The sequence below is a fragment of the Ranitomeya imitator genome, chromosome 3, assembly GCF_032444005.1.
Source record: "Ranitomeya imitator isolate aRanImi1 chromosome 3, aRanImi1.pri, whole genome shotgun sequence".
Lineage (NCBI taxonomy): Eukaryota > Metazoa > Chordata > Amphibia > Anura > Dendrobatidae > Ranitomeya > Ranitomeya imitator.
This window is the reverse complement of record NC_091284.1, coordinates 669,228,263-669,249,362: the sequence shown is the minus strand read 5'-3', so window position 1 is coordinate 669,249,362 and position 21,100 is coordinate 669,228,263. Positions and strand designations below refer to the sequence as shown.

The 21,100-nt window shown below is 47.1% G+C and overlaps 1 long non-coding RNA gene across 2 annotated transcripts; it reads left to right on the top strand.

Moving 5' to 3' along the window:
• The first annotated feature begins 9,602 nt into the window (after positions 1–9,602).
• On the top strand, positions 9,603–18,770 carry LOC138672254 (uncharacterized). Of its 2 annotated transcripts, none has more exons than XR_011319672.1 (3): positions 9,603–9,655; positions 17,669–17,821; positions 17,911–18,770. It is a non-coding gene; the product is annotated as an uncharacterized lncRNA (long non-coding RNA). The 2 variants fall into 2 exon arrangements; XR_011319673.1 differs by lacking the exon at positions 9,603–9,655 and adding an exon at positions 9,941–10,044.
• The last annotated feature ends 2,330 nt before the right edge of the window (positions 18,771–21,100 follow it).

The window sequence follows — 21,100 nt, the reverse complement described above, 5'->3', positions numbered from 1 at the left end:
AACGCCACCGTGTCCTCCATTGACCCATCTACCCGAGAGGAGTATGTTATGAAGGCAATCCAGTGACACAGTGTGCCAGCAATCAGAGCACATACAGTGATCTGACAACAACCCAAAAACAATAGAACGAGCTCTGAGACGTGGAATCTCTGTAGACCGCAATACCTGAACCTATCCTAAACACAACTAAAGGCAGCTGTGGATAGCGCCTGACACTACCTATGCAACTCGGCACAGCCTGAGGAACTGACTAGCCTGAAGATAGAAATACAAGCCTGACTTGCCTCAGAGAAATACCCCAAAGAAAAAAAGCCCCCCACATATAATGACTGTTAGCAAGATGAAAAGACAAAACATAGGGATGAAATAGATTCAGCAAAGTGAGGCCCGATATTCTAGATAGAGCGAGGATAGCAAAGAGAACTTTGCAGTCTACAAAAAACCCTAAAGCAAAAACCACGCAAAGGGGGCAAAAAGACCCACCGTGCCGAACTAACAGCACGGCGGTACACCCTTTGCGTCTCAGAGCTTCCAGCAAAAATGAATAGACAAGCTGGACAGAAAAAACAGCAACAAAAGCAAAGAAGCACTTATCTAAGCAGAGCAGCAGGCCACAGGAAAGATCCAGAAGCTCAGATCCAACACTGGAACATTGACAAGGAGCAAGGAAGACAGAATCAGGTGGAGTTAAATAACAAGGCAGCCAACGAGCTCACCAGAACACCTGAGGGAGGAAGCCCAGAAGCTGCAGTACCACTTGTGACCACAGGAGTGAATTCAGCCACAGAATTCACAACAGTCCCCCCCCTTGAGGAGGGGTCACCGAACCCTCACCAGAGCTCCCAGGCCGACCAGGATGAGCCACATGAAAGGCACGAACAAGATCTGGAGCATGGACATCAGAGGCAAAAACCCAGGAATTATCTTCCTGAACATAACCCTTCCATTTAACCAGATACTGGAGTTTCCGTCTAGAGACACGAGAATCCAAAATTTTCTCCACAATATACTCCAATTCCCCCTCCACCAAAACAGGGGCAGGAGGCTCAACAGATGGAACCATAGGTGCCACGTATCTCCGCAACAACGACCTATGGAATACATTATGTATGGAAAAGGAGTCCGGGAGGGTCAGACGAAAGGACACAGGATTGAGAATCTCAGAAATCCTATACGGACCAATAAAACGAGGTTTAAATTTAGGAGAGGAAACCTTCATAGGAATATGACGAGAAGATAACCAAACCAGATCCCCAACACGAAGTCGGGGACCCACACGGCGTCTGCGATTAGCGAAAAGTTGAGCCTTCTCCTGGGACAAGGTCAAATTGTCCACCACCTGAGTCCAGATCTGCTGCAACCTGTCCACCACAGAATCCACACCAGGACAGTCCGAAGACTCAACCTGTCCTGAAGAGAAACGAGGATGGAACCCAGAATTGCAGAAAAATGGAGAGACCAAGGTAGCCGAGCTGGCCCGATTATTAAGGGCGAACTCAGCCAACGGCAAAAAGGACACCCAATCATCCTGGTCTGCAGAAACAAAACATCTCAGATATGTTTCCAAGGTCTGATTGGTTCGTTCGGTCTGGCCATTAGTCTGAGGATGGAAAGCCGAGGAAAAAGATAGGTCAATGCCCATCCTACCACAAAAGGCTCGCCAGAACCTTGAAACAAACTGGGAACCTCTGTCAGAAACAATATTCTCAGGAATGCCATGCAAACGAACCACATGCTGGAAGAACAAAGGCACCAAATCAGAGGAGGAAGGCAATTTAACCAAGGGCACCAGATGGACCATTTTAGAAAAGCGATCACAGACCACCCAAATGACTGACATCTTTTGAGAAACGGGAAGGTCAGAAATGAAATCCATCGAAATATGTGTCCAAGGCCTCTTCGGGACCGGCAAGGGCAAAAGCAACCCACTGGCACGTGAACAGCAGGGCTTAGCCCTAGCACAAATCCCACAGGACTGCACAAAAGTACGTACATCCCGTGACAGAGATGGCCACCAAAATGATCTAGCCACTAACTCTCTGGTACCAAAGATTCCTGGATGACCAGCCAACACCGAACAATGAAGTTCAGAGATAACTTTACTAGTCCACCTATCAGGGACGAACAGTTTCTCGGCCGGACAACGATCAGGTTTATTAGCCTGAAATTTTTGCAACACTCGCCGCAAATCAGGGGAGATGGCAGACACAATGACTCCTTCCTTGAGGATACTCGCCGGCTCAGATAAACCCGGAGAGTCGGGCACAAAACTCCTAGACAGAGCATCCGCCTTCACATTTTTAGAGCCCGGAAGGTACGAAATCACAAAATCGAAGCGAGCAAAAAATAACGACCAACGGGCCTGTCTAGGATTCAAGCGCTTGGCAGACTCGAGATAAGTAAGGTTCTTATGATCAGTCAATACCACCACGCGATGCTTAGCTCCTTCAAGCCAATGACGCCACTCCTCGAATGCCCACTTCATGGCCAGCAACTCTCGGTTGCCCACATCATAATTACGCTCAGCAGCAGAAAACTTCCTGGAAAAGAAAGCACATGGTTTCAACACTGAGCAACCAGAACCTCTCTGTGACAAAACCGCCCCTGCTCCAATCTCAGAAGCATCAACCTCGACCTGGAACGGAAGAGAAACATCTGGTTGACACAACACAGGGGCAGAACAAAAACGACGCTTCAACTCCTGAAAAGCTTCCACGGCAGCAGAAGACCAATTAACCAAATCAGCACCCTTCTTGGTCAAATCGGTCAATGGTTTGGCAATGCTAGAAAAATTACAGATGAAGCGACGATAAAAATTAGCAAAGCCCAGGAACTTTTGCAGACTTTTCAGAGATGTCGGCTGAGTCCAATCCTGGATGGCTTGGACCTTAACCGGATCCATCTCGATAGTAGAAGGGGAAAAGATGAACCCCAAAAATGAAACTTTCTGCACACCGAAGAGACACTTTGATCCCTTCACGAACAAAGAATTAGCACGTAGGACCTGGAAAACCATTCTGACCTGCTTCACATGAGACTCCCAATCATCTGAGAAGATCAAAATGTCATCCAAGTAAACAATCAGGAATTTATCCAGATACTCACGGAAGATGTCATGCATAAAAGACTGAAAAACAGATGGAGCATTGGCAAGTCCGAACGGAATCACTAGATACTCAAAATGACCCTCGGGCGTATTAAATGCCGTTTTCCATTCATCTCCTTGCCTGATTCTCACCAGATTATACGCACCACGAAGATCTATCTTAGTGAACCAACTAGCCCCCTTAATCCGAGCAAACAAGTCAGATAACAATGGCAAGGGATACTGAAACTTAACAGTGATCTTATTAAGAAGGCGGTAATCAATACACGGTCTCAGCGAACCATCCTTCTTGGCTACAAAAAAGATCCCTGCTCCCAGTGGTGATGACGATGGGCGAATATGTCCCTTCTCCAGGGATTCCTTCACATAACTGCGCATAGCGGTGTGTTCAGGCACGGATAAATTAAATAAACGACCTTTAGGGAATTTACTACCAGGAATCAAATTGATAGCACAATCACAATCCCTATGCGGAGGTAGGGCATCGGACTTGGGCTCTTCAAATACATCCTGATAATCAGACAAGAACTCTGGGACCTCAGAAGGAGTGGATGACGAAATAGACAAAAATGGAACATCACCATGTACCCCCTGACAACCCCAGCTGGATACCGACATAGAGTTCCAATCCAATACTGGATTATGGGTTTGTAGCCATGGCAACCCCAACACGACCACATCATGCAGATTATGTAGCACCAGAAAGCGAATAACTTCCTGATGTGCAGGAGCCATGCACATGGTCAGCTGGGCCCAGCACTGAGGTTTATTCTTGGCCAAAGGTGTAGCATCAATTCCTCTAAACGGAATAGGACACCGCAAAGGCTCCAAGAAAAACCCACAACGTTTAGCATAATCCAAATCCATCAGATTCAGGGCAGCGCCTGAATCCACAAACGCCATGACAGAATACGATGACAAAGAGCATATCAAGGTAATGGACAGAAGGAATTTGGACTGTACAGTACCAATGACGGCAGACCTATCGAACCGCTTAGTGCGCTTAGGACAATCAGAAATAGCATGAGTGGAATCACCACAGTAGAAACACAGCCCATTCAGACGTCTGTGTTCTTGCCGTTCAACTCTGGTCATAGTCCTATCGCACTGCATAGGCTCAGGTTTAATCTCAGACAATACCGCCAGATGGTGCACAGATTTACGCTCGCGCAAGCGACGACCGATCTGAATGGCCAAAGACATAGACTCATTCAAACCAGCAGTCATAGGAAAACCCACCATGACATCCTTAAGAGCCTCAGAGAGACCCTTTCTGAACAAAGCTGCCAGCGCAGATTCATTCCACAGAGTGAGTACTGACCACTTCCTAAATTTCTGACAATATACTATATCATCCTGACCCTGGCACAAAGCCAGCAAATTTTTCTCAGCCTGATCCACTGAATTAGGCTCATCGTACAGCAATCCGAGCGCCAGGAAAAACGCATCGACACCACTCAATGCAGGGTCTCCTGGCGCAAGAGAAAATGCCCAGTCCTGAGGGTCGCCGCGCAAAAAAGAAATAATAATCAAAACCTGTTGAACTAAATTACCAGAAGAATGAGGTTTCAAGGCCAGAAATAGCTTACAATTATTTTTGAAGCTCAGAAACTTAGTTCTATCACCAAAAAACAAATCAGGAATAGGAATTCTTGGTTCTAGCATAGATTTCTGATCAATTGTATCTTGAATCTTTTGTACATTTATAACGAGATTATCCATTGAAGAGCACAGAGCCTGAATATCCATGTCCACAGCTGTGTCCTGAAGCACCCTAATGTCTAGGGGAAAAAAAAGACTGAACACAGAGCTGAGAAAAAAAAATGATGTCAGAACTTCTTTTTTCCCTCTATTGAGAATCATTAGTTAGGCTCCTTGTACTGTTATGAAGGCAATCCAGTGACACAGTGTGCCAGCAATCAGAGCACATACAGTGATCTGACAACAACCCAAAAACAATAGAACGAGCTCTGAGACGTGGAATCTCTGTAGACCGCAATACCTGAACCTATCCTAAACACAACTAAAGGCAGCTGTGGATAGCGCCTGACACTACCTATGCAACTCGGCACAGCCTGAGGAACTGACTAGCCTGAAGATAGAAATACAAGCCTGACTTGCCTCAGAGAAATACCCCAAAGGAAAAGGCAGCCCCCCACATATAATGACTGTTAGCAAGATGAAAAGACAAAACGTAGGGATGAAATAGATTCAGCAAAGTGAGGCCCGATATTCTAGATAGAGCGAGGATAGCAAAGAGAACTTTGCAGTCTACAAAAAACCCTAAAGCAAAAACCACGCAAAGGGGGCAAAAAGACCCACCGTGCCGAACTAACGGCACGGCGGTACACCCTTTGCGTCTCAGAGCTTCCAGCAAAAACGAATAGACAAGCTGGACAGAAAAAACAGCAACAAAAGCAAAGAAGCACTTATCTAAGCAGAGCAGCAGGCCACAGGAAAGATCCAGAAGCTCAGATCCAACACTGGAACATTGACAAGGAGCAAGGAAGACAGAATCAGGTGGAGTTAAATAACAAGGCAGCCAACGAGCTCACCAGAACACCTGAGGGAGGAAGCCCAGAAGCTGCAGTACCACTTGTGACCACAGGAGTGAATTCAGCCACAGAATTCACAACAGGAGTATAAGTCTGCGTAAAAATCTGCAAAAGTCTCCAAAATCTCTGAAGTCTCCGAAACAGCAACACCACTCCCAGTCACCAGAGAATGAACAAAGGATGTATTTCTCTGGGCAGATGCCACCAGCGACAGTAAATGACCCACTGATTCACCCTCCTGATAATAGGCCAGATTCATGAATTCCCTCTTCCTTTCAGCCTTACTCAGCAAGACCTCCTCTAGCTGGTTTTGAGCTGCTTTCAACCTCCTCCCAGCCTCCAGAGTACCCGTTATTACCATCTCATCCTCAGCCACCCTCAGCCCATCAATCGCCAACCTCTCTGCCTCTCTCGATTTCCGCTTACACCTGCTAATATCCCTAAACAACAGCCCTCTCAAGTACGCTTTCATGGCTTCCCACACAGTAAGCACATCTACACTTCCCTCATTTATCTCAAAAAATTCCCCTAGTTCCTTCTTAATCTTCTCCAAATCTATACTGTGTAACCAATTAGGGTGAATTTTCCACTCCCTTCTGCTCCCGTTCCGTGTCCCCACTGGTCTAAATTCCACTTCAACTGGACTATGGTCTGAGAGAGCCCTAGGTAAATATCTCACATCCCCCACCATCGTATCTAATAATCGGTTACCTAGTGCCAGATCAATCCTAGACAGTGTACCATGAGCTGGCGAGTAGCATGAATACGCCCTTTCCCCGATATGCCTAACTCTCCATAAATCAATCATGCCCACTTCCCCGACATAAGTCCCAAACGTAGTGGTATGTCCCGCCGTCCTATTCTGGGGGTTTTTGTTCTTGTCCCAAAAGTCATCACATATATTATTAAGGTCGCCGATAATTAGTAATGGTAACGGTCCCCAGCGCTCTACCCTCTCCAGCACCTCTCTTATCTTCTTGCTTGAGTATGGGGGCGGAATATACATTGCCACTATACACATCAATACTCCATTCATTTTACACTTCACCACCACATACTGACCATCCAAATCTTCCTTTACCGCTACCTCCTCATATTGCACCCCAGCAGGAATCAACACAGACACACCCCTAGAATACGTCGAGAAAGTAGAATGATATGCTTTCTGTATCCAGCGCCTATTCAATACATTCACCCTCTCCCGCACTAAATGTGTCTCCAGCAGACATATCATTGAAACCTTCTGCTCTTGAGCATACTGTAGACTTGCCGCTCGCCGTGTTTTATCCGCCAGACCTCTCACATTCCAACTCAATATTTTAATACATTCTCCCCCCCTGTGGCTCATCATTTCTCATTTTATCCAATTTCCCAAGTATGAGCTGCCCCACCCCTCCCATCCCCCCTACCCCCTCCCGCCCCCCTACCTCCTCCCAACTTACTCCCCTAACCCCCCCCAGTGTAACGCATTCTTCCTCTCAGCAAGAGTGGGGCTCCACTGCCCACTGCGAACACTCTCCCTCACTTAACCCTCTCCATTCGCGTCCCGCTGCCACACTAAACATAATTTCCCCCTAACTTTAACTTTATTATAACTTAACATTGCACTTCTATGACATGTAAGAAAAATAGCAAACCAATTTACAATATCCGTCATAGCCCTCCTCCCCCACATTTGGTAGACAGTACTGTCCCCTCCGGCCAGTCCTCAACATGGCCTAGCAGAACCCTCAGCAGTTGCTCAACTTTTTTAAAACCGACACTAACCAGCGCAAAACTCTCCGCCAACGACAGAGAAACCAATTTCCAGCCAAATCTCGCCGGCATATCAGTCTCCCACTCCTTTCAACTTTTTCTCATTGGTGTCAAGCCACTGGGCAGCGTCCTCCGGTGTCAGGAAGAAATGTGTCTTATTAAAAGCCACCAGTCTCAGCTTGGCGGGAAACATCACTGAATACTGCACTCCCAGCTCCCTCAGTCGCCGCTTGACTCCAGTAAACTTCATCCGCTGCTTCTGAACTGCAGCGGAATAATCCGGATAAATGGCGATTTTCTGACCTCCAGCCGTCAGATCCTCCATCTCTCTAGCCTTTCTAAGGATAATGTCTCTGTCCCGGTAGTTCAGTATTTTAGCAAGCATGGTACGGGGATTCGCTCCTGGGGCAGGGGGCTGCGGCGGGACCCTATGAGCACGTTCAACAGCAAAAACTTTTGTCAACACTGTGTTCCCAATCTTCTCCAGCAGCCAGTTCTCCACAAACTCAGTGGGATTTCTCCCCTCAGTCTTTTCAGGCAGCCCCACTATACGTATGTTATTCCTTCTGGACCTATTTTCCAGATCCTCATTTTTGGCAGCGAGCTCGGCTATTGCTTGGGCAAACTTCTTTTCAGCTTTTTGTAGCTTAACTATGTGATCTTCTGCCGTGCTCACCCTCTCCTCCACCACTCCTATACGTTTGTCCATTTTCTGCAGAGCCGCATTAATCTGTGCCGTGTCCCCTTTAACTTCCTGCATCTGCGGCTCCTCTCCCTGTGATATGGCTTCAGGTCCCCCACTAGCCCCAGCCATGCTGCCTCTCTCCTTCCCCCTCTGTACCTCATGCTGCTCGGCTGTGCTTGCTTCCTCCTCCTCCTGGTCAGCTCCAGCTCCTGGTTCTGCCTCCTCAGCAGCCTCCACTCTAGCATACTGCTGCAGCTTTGCGGCCACCTCCATGCGCCGCTGACATGCGGCGTTCTCCTTCTCGGCATCCTCCCTAGCATTGGAGCCATCTTGGCCGGCTCCTGCATCGTTGGTGCCAGCGTCTTTTTGCCGCCTCCTGGTCATCGCTGCCGACTCCGGACCCGCTGCTCTGCACCGCTGCACTCTCCGGACCTTCAGCCAGCCGGATTTAGGTGAGTTTACCCGAAAATCGGGGTTAAAACAGGATTTTTGTCCTTCTGGCAGCGGGAGCACTCTTCCCTGCTTCCACTCACATGGCCAGCTAGGACACGCCCCCGATCAGAAATAGTTAATACATCTGATCATTACATAACAAACTCTTGTTAAAGGGGTACTCAGGCTGGAGAAAAAAATTCAAAAGTTATTTATTCAAGTTAGTAATTTCTTTTTTTCTTTGTGAAATATTTATTATTATTAATATTATTTAAATGGCGTGACAGATTACCCACAGAACCACAAGCTACAATTATCACATTTGAGCAGTAGGAACATTTTGCTTTCTTTTGATCTCCACTAAGGCTACGTTCACATTAGTGTTTTCCGTGTTTGCGTCGGGCGACGCAGCGGCGACACATGCGTCATGCGCCCCTATATTTAACATGGGGGACGCATGGACATGCGCTGTGCGACGCATGCGTTTTTTTTGCCGCAAGCGTCGGGCGCAGAAAACGCAACAAGTTGCATTTTTCTTGCGTCTAAATTTTGGCAAAAAAGGACGCATGCGTCGCAAAATGCAGCGTTTTTGCGTGCGTTTTGGTGTGTTTTTATGTGCGTTGCGTCGCTGACGCAGCGGCGCACAACGCAAATGTGAACGTAGCCTAAGTGAAATGATTCCATACCTGGCTTCTTTCTCTTCAGTGCATTATCTGCACACATTATGGTCACTTGCAGTCTCTGGTATTGAGCACTGAGCAGTCAGACAGGATTCATTTCACACCACTGCAGTAGGTGGCAAAAAGAAGAGATGTGGTGAAACTACACAGAACTACAGATTTACCAAGCTGCCCATAGCAACCAATCACAGCTCAGATTTCACTTGGCAGAGCACTGCACTACTGCAGTATCAGAAAGCTGACCTGTGATTGGTTGCTATGGGGCAAAGAAAATCTTTCTATTAGACAGCCTGATAATTCTCCACCCTATCCTGTGAGGAGCTGATAGGAAATGCATCATGTCATGTGACCTGTGAACTAAATGAACTATATGAACTGCTGAACTAGATGTTCTGTATTGAGGCTGATCCTCTGCAGGAGGCGGATCTTATCACAAAGACTGGTGAGAGGCATGAACCACAGCACAGAAACACTCTCTCTCATACACACATGAGCTGTGTCTGTCTACTGTACAATTTCAGTTTGTATTATTACTATTATATTTGTATTTACTATTTGATGTGTGGTGTAGCGTTTTACTACCTTCTTTTCCAGCATCAGGAGCTATAAAGAGCAAGTGTGAGAGCAGGGATCGTCAGTGTGAGGAGCTGTGTGAGGGATCACTCTCTGTCTCCTCCCACTTGCTGTTTAGTTCATAATGAACTAATCTCTGTCAGGATGGTGAACTAGATGAACTAGTTCACTCTGAAGATTAGTTCATTTTGAACTACTCACTCACAAACTACCCATCACTGCCGAAGACGCTGGAGGATCGCCTCATCATCCATGCTGGTAAGTGTGACAGATTCCTCACTTGTCACGCAGGCACCTAAAATGGATGCCTGCGTGAGGAGCGTGCCCCTTTTTATGTGCCCCCTCCCCGCAGTCCCCTAGTTCCACTCCTTACATTCAAAAAATGCCCCTTAAGCCACCCCTCGAGTTCCAGTTAATCCTTACATCTGTATCCCTTCTAACTGCTCCAGGTCCCACGTAACCCCGTCATGGCGGCCTCCCCTTAAGTGCCATGGGCCCCCCAGTACGGCCTTTCTTTCTGATGTCTTCACTAAAATTAATCACCAAAAGCTCATACATTCTAGGCTCAACCACACACAGAGCAGGGGTAGGACAAGGTATTTTGGTGCCCTAGATAAAGATAGTGCCCCTTCTATTCCTATCCCAAAGTAAAGAAATAATGGGCCAGAGACTAAGGTAACAGTATTTGGTGATTTTTGTACTTCATTATTTCTAGGCTAAAATTGGGAGTGGAACAATCAGAGGGAAAATATAATAGAAACACGTTACCACTTCTGTATTTATCACCCACTCCTGGTTTTGGTTTACAAATACTTTAGTATAATACTGACCAAATACTGAATGTGTGAATGTGGCCTAAGCATTGCAATATGTGTTACCGCACCCTCAAAAACACTAGTTTACAGCAAAGAAGCAGATCAAAATGACAATTATCCATTGCAAAGAGGCTTCAAATCTGCAGGCACACCCAGCAAATGTACTTCTATCATGAATCAGTGCAGCTTTCAAAGGTTATCCAACAATATCTATGAAACTGCAATTTTTTCAGCAAAACTGTCTACATATTAACAATCCTATTAAGGGCTTGCTCCCAGGAGTGTATATTCTCTCACATGAGAGAATCAAATTGATTATGTTAATGACACTCCAATCAAACTCTGATCCGAATTTGAGCCAAGTGTCAGTTTACTGTGATCTGATGAGATCTGTGATCTTTGGGTGAGAAAACTGCATCAGAGGTGAGGAGATGGAGAACACGATTTCTCCATCATTTCCATTGTGCACTCATTTCCACACTCCCATAGACTTGAATAAGTGCATGCGATCGGATTTGCGCAGCCCCTCACAGCATACTGCAATTTGTTTCTCATGTAACATTAACGTGAAAATAAAATGGCAGATCTGCACTGCCCCATTGGTCCCAGTGCTATAAAACATTGGACAGCACTCTTCCAAAGAATACGCTAGTGTGAGCGAGTCCTAAAACTCACTGACTTGCGGTACTGGCACAAGTTGGCATGCTTTGCCAATCCATTAACCCATTAATACCATATGACGTACTCTGTATGTCATATGACATCTGCCTGTCTCTCTTGCGAGCCCACCTCTTTCACCTATTTACCGGCAGATGATGGATGTTAACCTGTTAAATGCTGCTGTCAATCTGTGATGTAGGAAATGGATATACTTCAATCTGTAGTAGTGGGTGCTCAGATAAGACATCACTTAAGCCAGGGGCAGAGATACTGCATGTGCAGCCGATGCATCTGCACTGGGGCCCAGAGGTGAAGGGGTGCCCCTGCAGGGCAGCTGACACTGAGGGCAATCTGCCTGTTTCTCCGGCCCTGAGGCTCTGAGGGACTCCTGGCCAGATTGCCCCCATGTGCGGTGGGCAGGGAGTGATTCCTGCAGCTCCGCTGCCTACCAGATAAATTGGCAGTGGAGCGGAGCAGCAGGGATCCAGCCTAGGCATCCTGCCTGTGCTTCCTGTCTGACACAGCTGCGTGTTTGGATGACATCTGCATTCAGCATGCATATGTGTCAGATAGAAAGCTGCTGGTGATGATGAGATGATGATGGTGATGGAGGAGAGGGCACAGATGGAGGTGGGCGGAACAAAGATGGAAGTGGTGGAGAGGGTAATGATGGATGTAATAGAGAGGGCAATGATTAGGTGGTGGAGGGGCAATGATGGAGGTGGTGGAGAGAGCAATTATGGAGGTGGTGGAGGAGAACAATGATTGGGGTGGTGGAGAGAGTAATTATGAAGGTGGTGGAGAGGGCAATCATGAGGTGGTGGGGAGAACAATGATTGAGGTGGTGGAGAGGGCAATGGTGGAGGTGGTGGAGAAGGCAATGATGGAGGTGATGGGGAGGGCAATGATTGGGGTGGTGGAAAGGGCAATTATGGAGGTGGTGGAGAGGGCAATGATAGGGTGGTGGGGAAGAACAATGATTGGGGTAGTAGGGAGGGCAATGATGGAGGTGGTGAAAAGGCAATGATGGAGGTGATGGGGAGAGCAATGATTGGGGTGGTCGAGAGGGCATTGATTGAGGTGGGGGAGAAGGCAATGATGGTGGTGGTGGACAGGGCAATCATGGGTGTGGTGGAGAGGGCAATGATGGGGTGATGGAGAGGGCAATCTTGGGGGTGGTGGAGAGGGCAATGGTAAGGGTGGTGGAGAGGGCAATGATAGATTGTAGATTGTAGATTGTAAGCTCTCACGAGCAGGGTCGTCTTATTTTGCTTTAATTATTGTATTGTTAACGTTGTTACTTATGACTTTTGTGTTTGAAACTGTTAAACTGTAAAGCGCTGCGGAATATGTTGGCGCTATATAAATAAAGATTATTATTATTATTATAGGGTGGTGGAGAGGGCAATGATGGAGTGGTGGAGATGGTAATGATGGGGTGACGGAGAAGGCAATGATGGAGGTGGGGAGAGGACAATGATGGGATGTGGGGGTGGAGGACAATGAGGGATATGGGGGATTGGGATGGGAGTAAGGAGAACTTTTAATGGACTTACGAACAGGGGGAGGAGGCATTAGATATGGATGTGAAATTAATTGGGTGGTGGAGGAGGGTGCTGAGCCCCTAATAGCATCCTTCCTCATCTCACAATTCATTGTGATGCTATTGTGGACTTTATTGGGGAGTGGGAGAGCAGGCCATAAGGTGCATAGGACCCTGTCAGGAATATGATGTATTTGATTGTCTATTATCACGCACACTGAGCTCTGCTACATCCATTAGAGCTGAGTACAGACACACTGTGGGCTTTCCGACCCCCCCTTCCTCCCAGCTCTTTCTCCCTGCTGACAATACAGCTGTAACGTGAAATTCCAGTGTGGGACTCTGTTCCCCCCCCTCAAGAATGCTAAGCTTAGTAGAAAACTACCGTATATACTCGAGTATAAGCCGACCCGAGTATAAGCCGACCCCCCTAATTTTGCCACAAACAACTGGGAAAACTTATTGACTCGAGTATAAGCCTAGGGTGGAAATGTAGCATTTACCGGTGAATTTCAAAAATAAAAATAGATCATTATTTCCCCATAGCTGTGCCATATAGTGCTCTCCACCATTCATTATTTCCCCATAGCTGTGCCATATAGTGCTCTGCACCGTTCATTATTTCCCCATAGCTGTGCCATATAGTGCTCTGCACCGTTCATTATTTCCCCATAGCTGTGCCATATAGTGCTCTGCACCGTTCATTATTTCCCCATAGCTGTGCCATATATCTCTGCACCGTTCATATTTCCCCATAGCTGTGCCATATAGTGCTCTGCACCGTTCATATTTCCCCATAGCTGTGCCATATAGTGCTCTGCACCGTTCATATTTCCCCATAGCTGTGCCATATAGTGCTCTGCACCATTCATATTGCCCCATAGCTCTGCCATATAGTGCTCTGCACCGTTCATATTGCCCCATAGCTGTGCCATATAGTGCTCTGCACCGTTCATATTTCCCCATAGCTGTGCCATATAGTGCTCTGCACCGTTCATTATTTCCCCATAGCTCTGCCATATAGTGCTCTGCACCGTTCATATTTCCCCATAGCTGTGCCATATAGTGCTCTGCACCATTCATATTTCCCCATAGCTGTGCCATATAGTGCTCTGCACCGTTCATATTTCCCCATAGCTGTGCCATATAGTGCTCTGCACCATTCATATTGCCCCATAGCTGTGCAATATAGTGCTCTGCACCGTTCATATTTCCCCATAGCTCTGCCATATAGTGCTCTGCACCGTTCATATTTCCCCATAGCTGTGCCCCATATAGTGCTCTGCACCGTTCATATTTCCCCATAGCTGTGCCATATAGTGCTCTGCACCGTTCATATTTCCCCATAGCTGTGCCATATAGTGCTCTGCACCGTTCATATTGCCCCATAGCTGTGCCCCATATAGTGCTCTGCACCGTTCATATTTCCCCCTAGCTGTGCCCCATATAGTGCTCTGCACCGTTCATATTTCCCCATAGCTGTGCCTCATATAGTGCTCTGCACCGTTCATATTTCCCCATAGCTGTGCCCCATATAGTGCTCTGCACCGTTCATATTTCCCCATAGCTGTGCCCCATATAGTGCTCTGCACCATTCATATTTCCCCATACATGCTCCACATAAATCTGTGCCGCTGCTGCTGCAATAAAAAAAAAAAAACACATACTCACCTCTCTTGCTTGCAGCTCTTCAGCGTCCGGTCCCTTCGTCTCTCCGCACTGACTGATCAGGCAGAGGGCGCCGCGCACACTATATGCGTCATCGCGCCATCTGACCTGAACAGTCAGAGCGGAGCGACGCCGGGAAGATGGAGCGGCGCCGGGAAGATGGAGCGGCGCCCGGCGGCTGGAACGGGGACAGGTAAATATGACATACTTACCTGGTCCCGGCGTCCGGCTCCTTCTCCCGGACAGCTGTCTTCAGTGCTGCAGCCTCTTCCTCTATCAGCGGTCACCGTTACCGCTGATTAGAGAAATGAATAGGCGGCTTCACCCCTATGGGAGGTGGAGCCGCCTATTCATTTCTCTAATGAGCGGTCCCACGTGACCGCTGAACAGTGGAAGAACTGCAGCACCGAAGACCGTGGGACGGCAGGGGGAGCACCAGGATCGCTGGAAGCAGGTAAGTATGCCTCAGCGCCCTCACCCCCTCACCCGCCGACCCTGCCGCTCACCTTGACTCGAGTATAAGCCGTGAGGGGCACTTTCAGCCCAAAAATTTGGGCTGAAAATCTCGGCTTATACTCGAGTATATATGGTAATTATTTTTTTGCTGCCATGCGTTTGACCCAGGTGGTGACAGAGATATGAAAGTTACATATTTGGGATGTGCAACAATAAGTGTGTTTTCTAAGCGCAGCGACTAGCAGAAATGGAGAAATGGATTATAAAAGGAAAATGAGTGGCTAATTGAGCTCAGCTGTGAGCACAGTGATATCCAACATGGCCGATTAACCTGTGTTCTGCCAGAAGATAAAAGCACATTTAAAAATGAGAAGTGCTTCTTCTCAGCGCTGGAGTATGAGGAATCAGATGCTGTGGTCTTCTGACTCCAAACTGTTGTGGTAACCCCTTGACACAGTGAAGCTTCTGCTGTAGACACTGGGGGCTCCCATGGGAGTGGAGGCCCTGGACAGATACCTAGTCTTCCCTGCCCTAAGGGTATGTGCACACGATGCAGATTTGCTGCAGATCCGCAGCAGATTTTTCCACGCAGAAACGCTGCAGATCTGCACTGTGATGTACAGTACAATGTTGTTCAATGGAAAAAAAAAACCTGTGCAGATGGTGCAGAAAAATCCGTGCAGAAAAGCTGCGGATTTAAAAGAAGTGCATGTCACTTCTTTTGTGCGGTTCTGCAGCGTTTCTGCACCCATTGACTTCCATTTTGTGGGTCAAATCCGCAAATAAACTGCAGATGTAAAAACCATCTGCGGATTATCTGCGGATTTGGGTGTCAAAACCGCTGCAGAAGGAAGTGATCTCAGTGATGTGGAGGAAGTGTGTGGGCGGAGTGTAGTGAAAATGAAGTTGAACCATCCCATGGGGATCGATGTGAAGCGTATGGTGGAAATGGTATGTAGTGTCTGTCTGTGTGTCTGTCTGTGCATCTGTCTGTGTGTGTGTCTGTCTGTCAGTAGTGACCCATTGTAGTCATTCTTCGGATGAGACTACTTCTCCCATTGAAATCTGATGATGGGAGAGTTGTCCCATTGTCAGGCGACTGACTACAATGGGTTAAAAACACAAACACACATAAAACATACATTACATACAACATATAACATGTAGTACATACTCACCACATAATTCCCCGAAGGCCACCATCCACGATCATCCAGTTCCAATAATAAAAAAAAAGATCTGGCGTAATCCATAATATCGCTTGTCCCACGAGGTCCTCCGGTGATACACTGCAGGAGTTAATTGCTCCTGCAGTGTATCGGAGCTGCCCGTTCATTTCCTGGAGTTGAATTAACTCCGTGAGCTCACTTCACGGCAGTTGACCTGCTGTGAAATTTTCTCACGCAGCAGTGTCGTAAAGTGAGAGTCCCGGAGTTCATTGAACTCCGGTTAACTCTCGCGCATGCACAAACACACTGCAGGAGCTCTTGCTCCTGTCAGTGTGTTTTGGCAGCCATGGCGAACAGTCACATATCCTGATGTGGCTGTCCTTCATGGCAGATCGTCGTGGGGCAATCGATATTAATGGACTACGTCGGAAAAGACAAGAACAGATCGTGTGATTGGTTAAGTATGGTAAAACTTAGAATATTAAAATGATTTTTTCTGTGTCTTTTTTTGTGTTTCAGTAACTTGGGCTTAATAATGGAAAGGCGTCTTATTGACGCCTCTCCATTATTAACCGGGGTTAAGGTCACCTTACAATAGCAATGTGACATTAAGCCCTTATTACCCTATACCCCACCGCCACACGGGAGTGGGAATTGAGAGGCTAAGCGCCAGATTTGGTGCATCTTACTGATGCGCCATTTCTGGGGCGGCTGCGGGCTTGTATTTGTAGTCGGGGGGGCCAATATCCATGGCCCCTCTCTAGGCTATGAATATCAGCCCGCAGCTGTCTGCGTAGCCTTTTCTGGCTATAAAGTATAGGGGGACCCCATGTCATTTTTTTCTGGGTCCTCCTATTTTAAGAGCCAGTAAGGCTACGCAGAGAGCTGCGGGCTAATATTCATAGCCTGGGAAGATTAACCCCTTCCCAGGCTATAAATGATCAGTCTGCAGTCGCTGGCTTTCCCTTTCTCGACATGAAAATTTGGCATGAGCCTACGACTTTTTTTGGGGGAGTTAATAATGGACAGGCGTTTTATTGACGCCTCTCCATTACTAACCGAGGTTAAGGTCACCTTACAATGGCAATAGTTAAACTTTTCACAATGCTACCAGGCAGTGGGAAGAGAGGGACTAGGCCGGGATTACACATGTGTTAAACACAGTCAATTCTCGCTTGTTAATATCCGCCATTGCCGCTGTTACTCATGATTGTAGCCTGCGGCCACGGAGCAGTACATGGAGCTGCGAACTACGCTCTGAAGTGAATTAGCCAAAGACAGGTATTAACATGCATGACTTGACCGTGGTTTTCGCATGTGTCATCCCTGCCAAGGGCACATGTTAGGCTTCTTTGTATTGTTGCTATCTGCGTTGCCTCCGCCAGACGGACACTGATTTAACGCCAGATCCTGCGCACGACGGATGAAATGGATGGCCATCTGTCACAATCCATCGCTAATACAAGTCTATGACCAAAAACAGGATTCTGCATGCAAATCTTTTTTGACTATGATTGCGGGGGTTTTCCTAAACCATCCTACATCTATGTATTTATTATGTATTCTTTTAGATAAAGATGTCAAACAACGGTGGAGGTCGGTGCCAGATCGCTTTTTAAAAAAATGCAGAGCACCCTTTCGAAAAGCGGGTCTTTCCCGGTCAAAGGGAACTTCAGTCTGTATGAAGACCTAACTTTCTTGCTCACCAGCAGGACTTTCAGGAGGTGATTTGTTAAAACTAAAGTGAATGCAGTAATGATGAATATAATTTTTTGCATCAAACTAAAAAAACTCCTTGTCTTTGTTTTCACAGCACTGAAGGGAACATTCCGGCTCCTGAGCCCGGAGAGGACTCAACCCCAGAAACAGCGGAGTCAGCAGATGATGCATCTTCTTTGGGCGCACCAGGCTCAATCCCTGTTGTAGCAGGAACTTCAGCTGCATCCGATGCAACATCTTCTGGGACAGCTTCGGCGGACCAAAATGATGTGCCACTAAACCGACGAACCTCTGTCAATCCGGTGCCAATAACTGGGCCACCCCAAAAAGAAAAAAAAAAAAAGAAGATCAAACAACAAAAAGGGTCAATGATACAATAGATCTTCTTAACAAATCAGCTAAAGAGGATTGCATGGATCTATTTGGCTCAAGTATAGCGAGCAAGGCCCGGTTATTGGCACCGGATAGACAGAGCAAATTTATGAACTCTGTGCATGCTCTTTTGGATGCGTTTGAGGATCCTGCACCAATTGCCCCCCTAGCAGACATTGTAATGGGTGTCACACAGTGTGTGTGAGCAAAACCACCACCGCCGCCACTACCGACACAGCCACTGTAGCATGAGCAACACTATCACCGACCTAACAGCCATTATTATTATACAGATAACAACTCACAATTTGGTTTTGGCCCGGACTACCCTACTTTAAATTAATTCACAGTGTGACAGTTAAATGCAGTTCAATACAGTTTGTCACACTAGTTGTGTATACCAACACACAGGCTTTTTGTTGTCAAGCAATCTAAAAATCACCTAATTTCCTAAAATTGAGATTTCTTTACATTGAAAATTTAATGAGAAAAAAATTGTATGTAAGTTTTTCTTAAAACAAAGCAATTTTTGCGTTGTTCATACAGTATTTAAATGTTTTAAATAAATTTAAATTTTCACCATTTACTGGCATATTTAATCAACTATAATATAAGGGGTATATCACATGGCTTGTATTAACCCAAATAATTTTTATCAATTTAAAAAACTCAATAAAATTAGCTGGATTTTTGTAAAAATAAAAGGATTGGGGGACCTATAGAAGATGGGAGATTAAAATATCTTCCTAGGCCTACAACTCCTGACTGGGCCCCGCTGAAGCCTCTATGGTTACCCTTCGTTCACGGCGCCGCACGCACACAACTATTGGCCCTCAGCATTATATAACTTATTCACACAACCAGTGATGGTGAAGAGACAATAATGTGATGGTCTCTTTCCCATCACTCATAATTATACTAAAGAGAATACTTAAAATAAAAAAAAATAAAAAACATTCAGATTAGTAATATTTTTTAATCAATGAAAATATGATACAAATTTTTGGCAAAAAAAGGGTAATAATTTTTCTTGGTCTTCAGAGTATTTTTCAGGCTTCGGTTTAGTTTTCGTCTATCCTCTGCTGGTCCGGCTGCACATCACCTACACAGGAGTATTGCCAGTGCACGGCACCTTCTGGACTCATAAAGTAGTCAGTGAAGGTTTCTCCCACACACGCACCGGAGCTGGATGGTCTTCCCAGACCCACGTTGACCGCTGGATTAAATACTGGCTACTGGTGCTTCACATCTATGTCAGTGTTGTAGTCACGAGTATAGTTGTGGAGCACACAGCAAGCCTTAATCACAGTGTCAATGGTGTCAGTATCCAGCTGGATGGATGTGTGAAAGATCCTCCACTGACTGCTCATGATTCCAAAGGTGCATTCCACATATCTTCGTGCACGACTCAGCCGATAATTAAAAATCCTTTGTCGGGCATCCAGTCCCCTTCGTGGGTATGGGCGCAGCAGGTTGGTCGTTAACCCCTTCCCGACCTTTGACGCCACGTAGGCGTCATGAAAGTCGGTGCCAATCCGACCCATGACGCCTATGTGGCGTCATGGAAAGATTGCGTCCCTGCAGGCCGGGTGAAAGGGTTAACTCCCATTTCACCTGATCTGCAGGGACAGGGGGAGTGGTAGTTTAGCCCAGGGGGGGTGGCTTCACCCCCTCGTGGCTACGATCGCTCTGATTGGCTGTTAAAAGTGAAACTGCCAATCAGAGCGATTTGTAATATTTCACCTATTATAACGGGTGAAATATTACAATCCAGCCATGGCCGATGCTGCAATATCATCGGCCATGGCTGGAAATACTAATGTGCCCCCACCCCACCGATCGCCCCCCCCAGCCCCCCAATCTGTCCGGTACACTGCTCCGGCTCCCCTCTGTCCTGTGCTCCGCTCCCCCCGTGCTCTTGTCCGCTCCCCCCGTGCTTCAATCACCCCCCCCCGTGCTCCGATCACCCCCCTGCACTCCGATCCACCCCCCTCCGTGCTCCGTTCCACCCCCCGTGCTCCATTCCACCCCCCCCGTGCTCCGTTCTACCCCCCGTGCTCCTTTCCACCCCTCCCGCGTTCCGATTCACCCCCCCATGCTCCGATCCCCCCCCGCGCTCCCCCCCACCCTATCATACTTACCGATCCTGCCGGGGTCCGTCCGTCTTCTCCCCGGGCGCCGCCATCTTCCAAAATGGCGGGCGCATGCGCAGTGCGCCCGCCGAATCTGCCGGCCGGCAGATTCGTTCCAAAGTGCATTTTGATCACTGAGATATAATCTATCTCAGTGATCAAAATAAAAAAAATAATAAATGACCCCCCCCCCCCCTTTGTCACCCCCATAGGTAGGGACAATAAAAAAATAAAGAATTTTTTTTTTCCACTAATGTTAGAATAGGGTTAGGATTAGGGCTAGGGTTAGGGCTAGGTTTAGGGGTAGGGTTAGGGTTAGGGCTAGGGTTAGGGGTAGGGTTAGGGCTAGGGTTAGGGCTAGGGTTAGGGGTAGGGGTAGGGTTAGGGGTAGGGGTAGGGTTAGGGGTAGGGTTTCGGTATGTGCACACGTATTCTGGTCCTCTGCGGATTTTCCGCTGCGGATTTGATAAATCCGCAGTGCTAAACCGCTGCGGATTTATGGCGGATTTACCGCGTTTTTTCTGCGCATTTCACTGCGGTTTTACAACTGCGATTTTCTATTTGAGCAGTTGTAAAACCGCTGCGGAATCCGCAGAAAGAAGTGACATGCTGCGGAATGTAAACCGCTGCGTTTCCGTGCAGTTTTTCCGCAGCATGTGTACAGCGATTTTTGTTTCCCATATGTTTACATTGAACTGTAAACTCATGGGAAACTGCTGCGGATCCGCAGCGTTTTCCGCAGCGTGTGCACATACCTTTAGAATTAGGCCATGTGCACAC